Genomic DNA, 11,928 nt, shown 5'->3' with positions numbered 1-11,928 from the left:
AAAAAGTGGTGCAAATTGGCGCAATTTTAATGCAATTTGACACAACTGGGGTTTCTATCCTTTTTTCCAACTTGCTACAAAATGGGATGGGCTTAGTGGGAACCATTAGAACTTCACTGGAAAAGTGATAAGGCCTAAGATGCCCCTCTTTGCACCATAATTGCTCCACAATTCGGCCATAAAATTTTGTCCCAAAGGAAGCCAATCAATAGTGGGTATAGAGGCAGAAAAAAGTGTTTATCCCTGTACTAGATTTATCTTCCCACCATGAGTCACTGTGATTTAGTAAATCTGAGACACTGCGTTTTGTAACTTATTGATCTAAGAGGACCAAATCACATGTGTTGCACCCCCATAATAGTGTAACACAATATGTTCCCTAGAATTTAACTTGTTTACTATTTTTAAGACCTAAGGTATCAAAAGTGGCCTTAGTATTGGAATATCTGCTAATTCTAACAGAACTGCAGGTAACCATTTGCGCTGTTACGGCTTTGGTAGGGTAATAGCGGTGGCAGTCACAGTATGTATCACACGACTGCTGCGTTCTTAGCTACCCTTGATTGTGCATGTGCACTGTATGTAAGAGCATGCGCAAACAAGGGTAGGTATGGTCACAGGAGATGTGATACCACCTATACTATTGCATTAGGAGAAAGTATTAGACTTCTTTCACACACACTTTTTGTGCTGAATGGGGCTTGTAGAAATCCATATGCTTGCTGCCAAAACAACCCCATTCAGATGAATGTAACCGATTTTCATTTGCAGAGTTTCTGTCACGTGTGAAGGCATACTTTGGGAGTAGATGTAGTCATCCAACTGCACCAAGTCTGACTGATTTACTAAACACTCTCTGCCACGTTTCCTCTTTAGAAATAGGTACAGAAAAACACTAGGGGTTCGGTAAGGTGGCCTCAGGGGGCGCAGCTATAGGGGGTGCAGAGGTAGCAGTCGCTACTGGGCTCAGGAGCCTGAGATGGCCCAAAGACCCTTGTGTCATATAAGAAGACACCTGTATTATAGAAAGTGCACGTTGGGAGGGCTCTGTCATAGATTTTGCACTGGGGCCCAGAATCTTCAAGTTACACTTCTGGCTGGAAGGTAGGGGTTAGGTCAAGAATTCGGCAAGAGGGGGTGCCGTTTCAATTTTGACCTCAGGTAGCAGGAAGGCTATGTGCTCCCATGACCCTTGCCACAAAACACTGAGGGAAGGGGGCCCAAGCTGAACTATTGCACCAGGACCCATAAGCCTTTAGCTACACCCCTGGGTGGGCTGTATTCCCTGACAAGCACATGCTATATGTCTTCAATTTTCTCAACTATAACACTGATTATCTGTCATATACGACAGTGAGAGATACAAATTCAATTCCCAAAAACTTGGGACATCATGTAAAATGTAAATAAAATGTAAATAAAAATAGAATGCAATGATTTGCAAATTTATAGAAAGCAGTTCAGATGTTTAAAATGAGACAATTGACATTTTTTGGGGGGAAAAATACAGTATTTTTCAGCCATAAGACGCCCCTAGGTTTTAGAGGTGGAAAAAAAAATATTTTTCATCAGACCTCAGATCATTCCCCAATGTTAATTAGATCTCATTTCAGACCCCCAATGTTAATCAGACCTCAGCTCAGAGCCCTAATCTCACCCCCAATGTTAATAAGACCTCAACCAGACCACCAATATTAATTAGACCTTAGCTCAGACCCCCAAAGTTAATTAGACCTCAGCTCAGATCCCCAAAAAGACCTCAGATCAGACCTTCAAACAGACCTCAGATCAGACCCCCAATGTTTATTAGACCCCAGTTCAGACCCCCAATCAAACCTCCAATCAGACCCCCAATGTTAATGACCCCCAACCAGACCTCAGATTGGACCCCTAATGTTAATAATACCACCAATCAGATCAAGCAAAAAAAAAAACTCACCTCAACTCACCTCTCCTGTTCCGGACGCCGCCACTGCCACAGAGTGTGCCTATGTCCTCATGCTGTGCGCAGGTCACAGCACAGCGTGTGGCACCGGCAGATGAAGACCAGGGAGTGGTGAGTACAGAGCCCACACAGGGAGCACTGTATTCACCGCTGCCCAGTCCTACTGTACTAATGAGCGCTTCCATAATGGAAGCACTTATTAGTATTTGTCCTATAAGAGGCACTGACATTTTTCCCCACTTTTGGGGCAAAAAAGTGTGTCTTATAGGGTGAAAAATAAGGTTTGTAACTCGTTTTGAAATTGATGGCAGCAACACATCTCAAAAAGTTGGGACAGGGGAAACAAAGTAAGGAAAAGAAAGTGGTGAAAAAAAGAGTGGGAGGAGCAAATTGCTACTAAGTCACATGACTGGGTATAAAAAGAGGATGTTACAAAAGCAGAGTCTCTCAGAATTGTGGAACGTTTTCAGAAAAATGTGCCTCAATGTAAAATTGTGAAGACTGTGAATATCCCACCATCTACAGTACATAATGTCATAAAAAGATTCAGAGAATCTGGAGAAGTCCATGTGCACAAGGCACAAGGAACAAGGCTGACAGTCAATATTGGATGCTCATGATCTACAGGCCCTTAGGCGGTACTGTCTTAAAAACAGGATCATTCTATATTGGAAATCACTGCATGGCCTAAGAAGCACTTTGAGAAATCGTTGTCCGTGGACACAGTAAGCCGTTCAATCCACAAATGCAAGTTAATGAATTATGCAAAGAAGAAGCCATTTGTCAACACGATCAAGAAATGCCGCCGTCTTCTCCGGGCCAAAGATCGTTTAAAATGAACTGAGGGAAAAATAGAAAACTGTTCTGTGGTCAGATGAATGAAAATTTTAAATTATTTTGGAAAACCACAGATGCTAAGTCTGCGGACTCCAGAGGAAAGGGACCATCCAGCTTTTTCTCAACGCACAGTTCAAAAGCCTGCATCTTTGATGGTATTGGGTTGGATTAGTGCCTATGGAATGGGCAGCTTACGTATCTGGAAAGGCAATATCAATGCTGAACAGTATATAGAGGTTTTAGAACATATGCTTCTATCTAGACAACATCTCTTTCAGGGAAGTCCTTGCATTTTTCAGCAAGACAATGCTAAAGCTACTTTCACACTTGCGTTTTGGTTTCCGTTTGTGAGATCCGGTCAGGGCTCTCACAAGCGGTCCAAAACGGATCAGTTTTGCCCTAATGCATTCTGAATAGATAAGGATCCGCTCAGAATGCATCAGTTTGCCTCCGTTCCGCCTCCATTCCACTCTGGCAGCGGACACCAAAACACTGCTTGCAGCGTTTTGGTGTCCGCCTGACGATGTGGAGGCAAACGGATCCGTCCTGACATACAATGTGAGTTAATGGGGACGGATCCGTTTTCACTGACACAATATGGCACAATAGAAAACGGATCCGTCCTCCACTGACTTTCAATGGTGTTCAAGACGGATCCGCTTTGGCTATGTTAAAGATAATACAAACGGATCAGTTCTGAACGGATGCATGCGGTTGTATTATCGGTGTGGATTTGTCTGTGGAGATCCATGACGGATCCGCACCAAACGCGAGTGTGAAAGTAGCCTAAACCACATACTGCATCCATCACAACAGCATGACTTTGCAGAAGAAGAGTCCAGGATCGGAACTGCCTGGAGTCCAGACCTTTTACCAATATAATACCTCAAAGAAGACCCAGGAATGTTGAGCAGCTAGAATACAGTAAGTTACCGCTCATTTGTGGCACAATACTGCTGTGGAAAGATTTAAAAGGTTTCACTGGGAATTGATTAAAATGGCTGCCCGCAACTTGTCCTAGAATGTGAGCAGGATTGGTTGCCACCACTTGCAGAGCTGCCTATGGGGGTGAGCAAGGCCTCAATACACATTACACTGCTCTACAACAGATGGTAATGAAGCGATCCTGCCTATGATATGCTATCATGGCTGAGCAGATTGACAGGAAAACTCACCATATGTAGCATATGCAAGTACCAGAGTGCAGTGTGTAGTGAGGCCGCACTCCCTAGGCAACACTGCAAGTGGAGGCATCCAGTCCTGATCTCTTTCTAGGACAGGTTGATGGCAGCCATTTTAAATCATTCCCATAGAACTCCTTTAACCCCTTAAGGACTCAGCCCTATTTCACCTTAAGGACTTGGCCATTTTTTGCAAATCTGACCAGTGTCAATTTAAGTGCTCATAACTTTAAAACGCTTTGACTTACCCAGGCCGTTCTGAGATTGTTTTTTCGTCACATATTGTACTTCATAACACTGCTAAAATTGGGTCAAAAAAGTGAATTTTTTTGCATAAAAAAATACAATTTTTACCAAAAATTTCGAAAAATTAGCAAATTTCAAAGTTTCAGTTTCTATACTTCTGTAATACATAGTAATACCCCCAAAAATTGCGATGATTTTACATTCCCCATATGACTACTTCATGTTTGTAGCATTTTGGGAATGATATTTTATTTTTTGGGGATGTTACAAGGCTTAGAAGTTTAGAAGCAAATTTTGAAATTTTTCAGAAATCTTCAAAATCCCACTTTTTATAGACCAGTTCAGGTTTGAAGTCATATTGTGGGGCTTAGATAATAGCAACCTCCCAAAAATGACCCCATTAACTTTATTAACCCTTTAGGTGTTCCACAAGAGTTAATGGCAGATGGAGAAACAATTTCGAAATTTCTATTTTTTGGAAAATTTTCCAATATAATCAATTTTTTCCAGGAGTAAAACAAGGGTTAACTGCCAAACAAAACTCAAAATGGGTTGCCCTGATTCTGTAGTTTGCAGAAACACCCCATATGTGGTCGTAAACTACTGTTTGGCCGAACGGGAGCACATAGAAGGAGGGGAACACCATATGGGTTTTGGAAGGCAGATTTTGCAGGACTGGTTTTGTTTATACCATGTCCCATTTCAAGCCCCCTGTTGCACCCCTAGAATAGAAATTTCAAAAAAGTGACTCCATCTAAGAAAGTACACCCCTCAAGGTATTCAAAACTGGGTTTAGAAACTTTGTTAACCCTTTAGGTGTTCCACAAGAGTTAATGGCAGATGGAGAAACAATTTTGAAATGTCTATTTTTTGGAAAATTTTCCAATATAATCAATTTTTTCCAGGAGTAAAACAAGGGTTAACTGCCAAACAAAACTCAAAATGGGTTCCCCTGATTCTGTTGTTTGCAGAAACACCCCAAATGTGGTTGTAAACTACTGTTTGGCCGAACAGGAGCACATAGAAGGAGGGGAACACCATATGGGTTTTGGAAGGCAGATTTTGCAGGACTGGTTTTGTTTATACCATGTCCCATTTCAAGCCCCCTGTTGCACCCCTAGAATAGAAATTTCAAAAAAGTGACTCCATCTAAGAAAGTACACCCCTCAAGGTATTCAAAACTGGGTTTACAAACTTTGTTAACCCTTTAGGTGTTTCACAAGAGTTAATGGCAGATGGAGAAACAATTTTGAAATGTCTATTTTTTGGAAAATTTTCCAATATAATCATTTTTTTCCAGGAGTAAAACAAGGGTTAACTGCCAAACAAAACTCAAAATGGGTTGCCCTGATTCTGTAGTTTGCAGAAACACCCCATATGTGGTTGTAAACTACTGTTTGGCCGAACAGGAGCACATAGAAGGAGGGGAACACCATATGGGTTTTGGAAGGCAGATTTTGCAGGACTGGTTTTGTTTATACCATGTCCCATTTGAAGCCCCCTGTTGCACCCCTAGAATAGAAATTTCAAAAAAGTGACTCCATCTAAGAAAGTACACCCCTCAAGGTATTCAAAACTGGGTTTACAAACTTTGTTAACCCTTTAGGTGTTTCACAAGAGTTAATGGCAGATGGAGAAACAATTTTGAAATGTGTATTTTTTGGAAAATTTTCCAATATAATCAATTTTTTCCAGGAGTAAAACAAGGGTTAACTGCCAAACAAAACTCAAAATGGGTTGCCCTGATTCTGTAGTTTGCAGAAACACCCCATATGTGGTTGTAAACTACTGTTTGGCCGAACAGGAGCACATAGAAGGAGGGGAACACCATATGGGTTTTGGAAGGCAGATTTTGCAGGACTGGTTTTGTTTATACCATGTCCCATTTGAAGCCCCCTGTTGCACCCCATAAATAGAAATTTCAAAAAAGTGACTCCATCTAAGAAAGTACACCCCTCAAGGTATTCAAAACTGGGTTTACAAACTTTGTTAACCCTTTAGGTGTTCCACAAGAGTTAATGGCAGATGGAGAAACAATTTTGAAATTTCTATTTTTTGGAAAATTTTCCAATTTAACCCTTACTTTATTACTGGAAAAAATGGGTTAACAGCCAAACAAAACTCAAAATGAGTTGCCCTGATTCTGTAGTTTGCAGAAACACCCCATATGTGGTCGTAAACTACGGTTTGGCCGAACGGCAGGACATAGAAGAAGGGGAACGGTTTTTGGAAGGCAGATTTTGCTGGACTGGTTTACTTACACCATGTACCCTTTCAAGCCCCCTGATGCACCCCTAGAGTAGAAACTCCATAAAAGTGACCCCATCTAGGAAACTACGGGATAAGGGGGTTGTTGTTTTGGGACTATTTTAGGGGTAAATATGATTTTTGGTTGCTCTATATTACTCTTTTTTGAGGCAATGTAACAAAAAAATTCTAAAATTGTTTCTACATTCGCTATTTAGTTTGTGGAACACCTAAAGGGTTAACATAGTTTGTAAAGTAACTTTTGAATACCTTGAGGGGTGTAGTTTCTTAGATGGGGTCACTTTTTTGGAGTTTCTAGTCTAGGCTACATCAGGGGGGGCTTCTAATGGGACATGGTGTCAAAAAAAAAACTGTCCATCAAAATCTGCCTTCCAGAAACCGTATGGAGTTCCCTTCGTTCTATGCCCTGCCGTGCGGCTATATAGCCATTTACGACCACATATGGGGTGTTTCTGCAAACTACAGAATCGGGGCAATAAATATTGAGTTTTGTTTGGCTGTTAACCCTTGCTTTATTACCGGCAAAAAGGATTCAAATGGAAATTTTGCCCAAAAATTGTTGTTTTGGCACCGTTTTTTTTTTATATTTTTAACACCGTTCATCCGAGGCGTTTGGTCAAAAGTTATTTTTATAGCGACGACTTTTACGCACGCGACGATGCCCAATATGTATGGCTCTCAGACTTTGGAGACACTAAGCAGGCATCCTAAAACTGCGGCCCACCAGATGTTGTAAAACTGCAATTCCCACCATGCCCTGCTGATGGCTGTAGGTTTTTCTGGGCATGCTGGGAGTTATAGTTTTACAACATCTGGAGGGCCGCAGTTTGAGGATGCCTGCACTAAAACTAATATTTTTGGGGGAAAAAATAAATGTTTTCGTGTCTCCAAAGGCTGAGAGCCATAGTTTTTTATGTTCTCTAGTGGACTGTTGGGGATTATAAAAATTTAGTACTCCATGGAAGTGTGATACTCCCTGAAGCAATCGATAACGCAGAGGCCCGGATGATCGGGGCACGTGTCGCACTGAGTGGTGGTGTCCTTCCGTATCCCCCTCCTGCGACACACTCTGCACTTTTTTTGGGTTCGTCCCTTCTTTCCAGTATGGGGGACCACACCTGGAAAGTGTTGGCCAGGGACGATCCGGGCGCCTCCAGTTCCCGAGGTACTCCGGCCTGCTCTTTCCCGGTCCGAAAAGATCAGGTCCTTGAGGACTGCCTCATAGAACTGGAGGAATGTCCCTGTGCTGCCAGCGCTTCGGGATAGTACAAAAGAGTTGTACATGGCAACCTGCACCAAGTAGACCGCAACTTTTTTGTACCATGCCCGGGTTTTGCGCATGGCGTTATATGGCGTGAGGACTTGATCAGAGAGATCAACTCCTCCCATATACCGATTGTAGTCGACGATACAATCGGGCTTGAGGACCGTTGCCGTGGTACCTCGCACAGAGACTGGGGTGGTGCCGTTACCGTGGATTGTGGACAGCATAAGGACATCCCTCTTGTCCTTATACCTGACCAGCAACAGGTTTCCACTGGTAAGTGCACGGGTCTCACCCCTGGGGATAGGTACCTGGAGGGGGTAGGCAGGGAGGCCGCGTTGATTTTTCCGCACGGTCCCACAAGCGAACGTGGATCTGGCGGCAAGGGACCTGAACAAGGGAATGCTGGTATAAAAGTTATCCACGTACAAGTGGTAACCCTTATCCAGCAGTGGGTACATAAGGTCCCACACGAGTTTCCCACTAACACCCAGAGTGGGGGGACATTCTGGGGGTTGAATACGGGAATCTCGCCCCTCGTACACACGAAATTTGTAAGTGTACCCTGAGGTACTCTCACAAATTTTGTATAGCTTCACGCCATACCTCGCCCGCTTTGTGGGAATATATTGGCGGAAACTGAGTCTCCCCTTGAACGCAACGAGAGACTCATCAACCGCGACCTCCCTTCCAGGTACGTAGGCCTGCTGAAATGTGGCCCCAAAGTGATCGATGACCGGCCGTATCTTATACAGCCGGTCATAGGCAGGATCACCTCGGGGTGGACATGCTGCATTATCGGAATAATGCAGACATTTCCGGATGGCCTCAAACCGGGGACGTGTCATGACCATACTGTACAGTGGGGTCTGGTATAGGACGTCCCCACTCCAGTATTGCCTGACACTGGGTTTTTGGACTAGACCCATATGCAGCACGAGGCCCCAAAATGTCCTCATTTCGGCTGCACTGACCGGCGTCCAGCCACCGGGTCTAGACAAAAATGAGCCTGGGTTTTGAGCGACAAACTGTTGGGCGTACAGATTCGTCTGCTCCACCATCAGATTCACCAGTGGGTTACTGAAAAAAAAGTAGGGGGGGGCAAGTGGCAGGGGGGAGGCTGGGGTCTGATAGATGGATCAAAAAAGTTAGGAATAAAAGTTTGGTTTTTTTTTCTAACTTTTCCCTTCTTTCCCTGCCTAACGGTGCCTCTCCCTCACTGACCCTAACCTACCTGGGTGGCGATGGGTGCAGGAGGGTGATGGATGGCGATTAGGGGGACACAGGAGCTGGTGCTGGACGATGCTGCCGGGTGCTCGTGCAGAACAGGAAGAGGAGGGGAGAGAGGAGCGCAGGAAGTTTGAATCTCGCGCCTCTCTCCCCTGCACCAATCAGCACCCTGGACAGCAGTGTTCAGCACCAGGGCCAGCACCGCCTCCTCAAATCCTCGGACTGCGATTGGTGGTGTATAATTACGCCACCGATCGCAGTCTTTTTCCGGTTCATCGGGTCACAGGACACCCGAATGGACCGGAAACGCAGAAAACCGCAGGTCTGAATTGACCTGCGGTTTTCTGCGATCGCCGATACGGGGGGGTCAAATGACCCCCCCCTGCGTTGTTACGGGATGCCGGCTGAATGATTTCAGCCGGCATCCCGTTCCGATTAACCCCCGCGGCGCCGGAATACCGATTTAAAGTTAGGACGTACCGGTACGCCCTGAGTCCTTAAGGACTCGGGAAATAGGGCGTACCGATACGCCCTGCGTCCTTAAGGGGTTAATTGTAATCAGCACCTGCCATACTTTGAGACAGACTGGCCATCCAAATCTAAATTCTGCACCTCTTAGCCGAGGAATTGCAGAAGGGAAACATTCTTCCATCCAGGTAGTTCAGGGAGCCTTGTTAGGCGGATGCCTGAGAAAATACCATGAGGGAGTTCAGCTGGTTTCACCAGTGGTCTATGTTGCAACGTCCTGCCACACAGTAATTGGAATAGGAACTGACCTACAAGCAGGTCTTAGGGAGACTCTGCAATGCAAAGCCACCATCAGTCCTATACCCCTGAATCAGGGAGGAACTGAACTACTAATATTACCCTGCTAACAGGGGTGTAGCTACAACTGACAGGGCCCCACAGCAAATTTTTTGTACAACCCCCCCTTCCCCCTCGGAACCCCCTCCACCTGTGAAAACCCCACTCCTGTGGCTAATCAAGATCGCTCTCTCAGACCAGGCCGCCATGCCATCCTTTTCCTACATATATGTACTGTGTGTCATCTCAAGGGAATACTTTTTTTTTATTTTTATTTATCTTTATATAAAACATTGGGAAAGGGGGTGATATGAACTTTCATCCCAACCTCTGCCCGCTCCTTCCTCTGCCAGCCTCCTGTACTATAGCATGCAGTACATGGCAGCCTCCCCTTTCTGCCTGCAGTTCTGCCATGTATTAGTGCTTATTATGGCACGCATACGCGCGCACCCGATGCAAGCCTAGAACTTTTTTGGAATCACATGTGTATATCTAAGAGTGCCATAATAAGCACTTAAATTAAGAAAATGAAAATATTTAAATATTACTTTATGATAAATATATTCCCAAATACCTTTCAAGAGTTACAATGGCTCGTTTTGCCTAGGGAGCAATCTTTAGGAGAAAACAAATGACCGCTGTCCTATTAGTACATACAAAACCTGTCCTAATCACACAGAAAGACAAGTTACTTCACAACACTGTGGTAAAGAGCTGCCTCATCATTCTTATCATCTGTATTCAGGATCATAATCCTTGACAAGCAGAGGAGAGAGGAGGATGGGGAAGCTCTTTACCTCAGTGTTGTGAAGTAACTTGTCCTCCTGTGTAATCAGCACAGGTTTTGTGTGTACTAAAAGGATGGCAGCCATTTTATTTCACCTGATGATTGCTCCCCAGACAAAATAAGCCATTATAAATAATAAAAGGTATTTGGGAATATATTTATTATAAAGTAATATTTAAGTATTTTCATTTTATTAATTCCCAGAGAACCCCTTTAAGTACACGGCAAAACAGCGGGCAGAGAGGGGAGGCTGCCATATACTGAATCCTATAGTACAGGAGAGAGGCAGAGGAAGGAGTGGGTAGAGGTTGGGATGGCTACCTGGCAGCTGCATGCTGAAGACTTGGATAGCCAGATGGACGGGCCCTCTTTTAATGAATTGAATGGGCAGGGTTTGTTATGAGTTATTGGAGTACCTGCCTAGGGGGTGAGCAGGGCCTCACTACACTGTGCTACAACAGATGTGTGCCTTCATACCCATCAGTAAAGTTCTGAGTTATTGGAGCACCTACTCATTTATTTATACCACTTTCACTGTACAGGGGCAGCACCTGCCAATTAGTCAACTGGCTCAGACTACACAGTACCACTGCTGGTGTACCACACATCTACAGTCAGTTTCAAGTAATTAACGTGAATAATAGGTCCAGTAGTAGCTGACCCCATCATTGTTATTGGTTATTCTGGCCTAAGCAAAGCCATAGCTACAGAAACCATTATTTCTAAGTCACTTGTGTTAGAAGCTTGGTTTATCACAAGATCTTCTTGTCCTATGGGCACGTTCGAGGGCAATTTTTCTTCTGATCGCATTTTACTCATTTTGGGCTAAAAATCTTTTTTTTTCAATTGGTCTTTATTAAAAATGTTCAGCCGTCCTGTCACAAACGGTTAATCTGTGAGAATGGTACTTTAACATTCACTTTGTGCTGGTCATCTAATAAACCTTATCTCTAAATTACTAAAAGGTCATGAACGCTTATTTAAGCCATTTTACTTCAGTGAGATAAGAAGATAAGGAGATTTCAGCTGAGCTGCCTGACCAGAAGCTGTAAAAATACAGAGCATGCTACTAGAAAATCTCAAGGTCCCAAAATTTTAAAGAATTGAAAAAATAATTTTAACTCAAAATCAGCATAATGCAATAGAAAAAAAAAATCCCCCAAAGGTGTACATAGCCTTTAATACAAATCAGTGCGCATAAATTGTATACATTGTAGTACATATATATTTAGTTTCCATTTTGTAAATTCATATTTTTACTAGATAATGTATGCAAAAAAGCAACAACTCCAAATGAATAATGAAAGTGGTGAGAATGTAAATTATAAAATGATAATGCAAAAAAAAATAACAGCCATACACTATA

Source organism: Bufo gargarizans, chromosome 4 (genome assembly GCF_014858855.1).
Source record: "Bufo gargarizans isolate SCDJY-AF-19 chromosome 4, ASM1485885v1, whole genome shotgun sequence".
Taxonomy (NCBI): domain Eukaryota; kingdom Metazoa; phylum Chordata; class Amphibia; order Anura; family Bufonidae; genus Bufo; species Bufo gargarizans.
Note: the sequence above shows the minus strand (reverse complement) of the source record.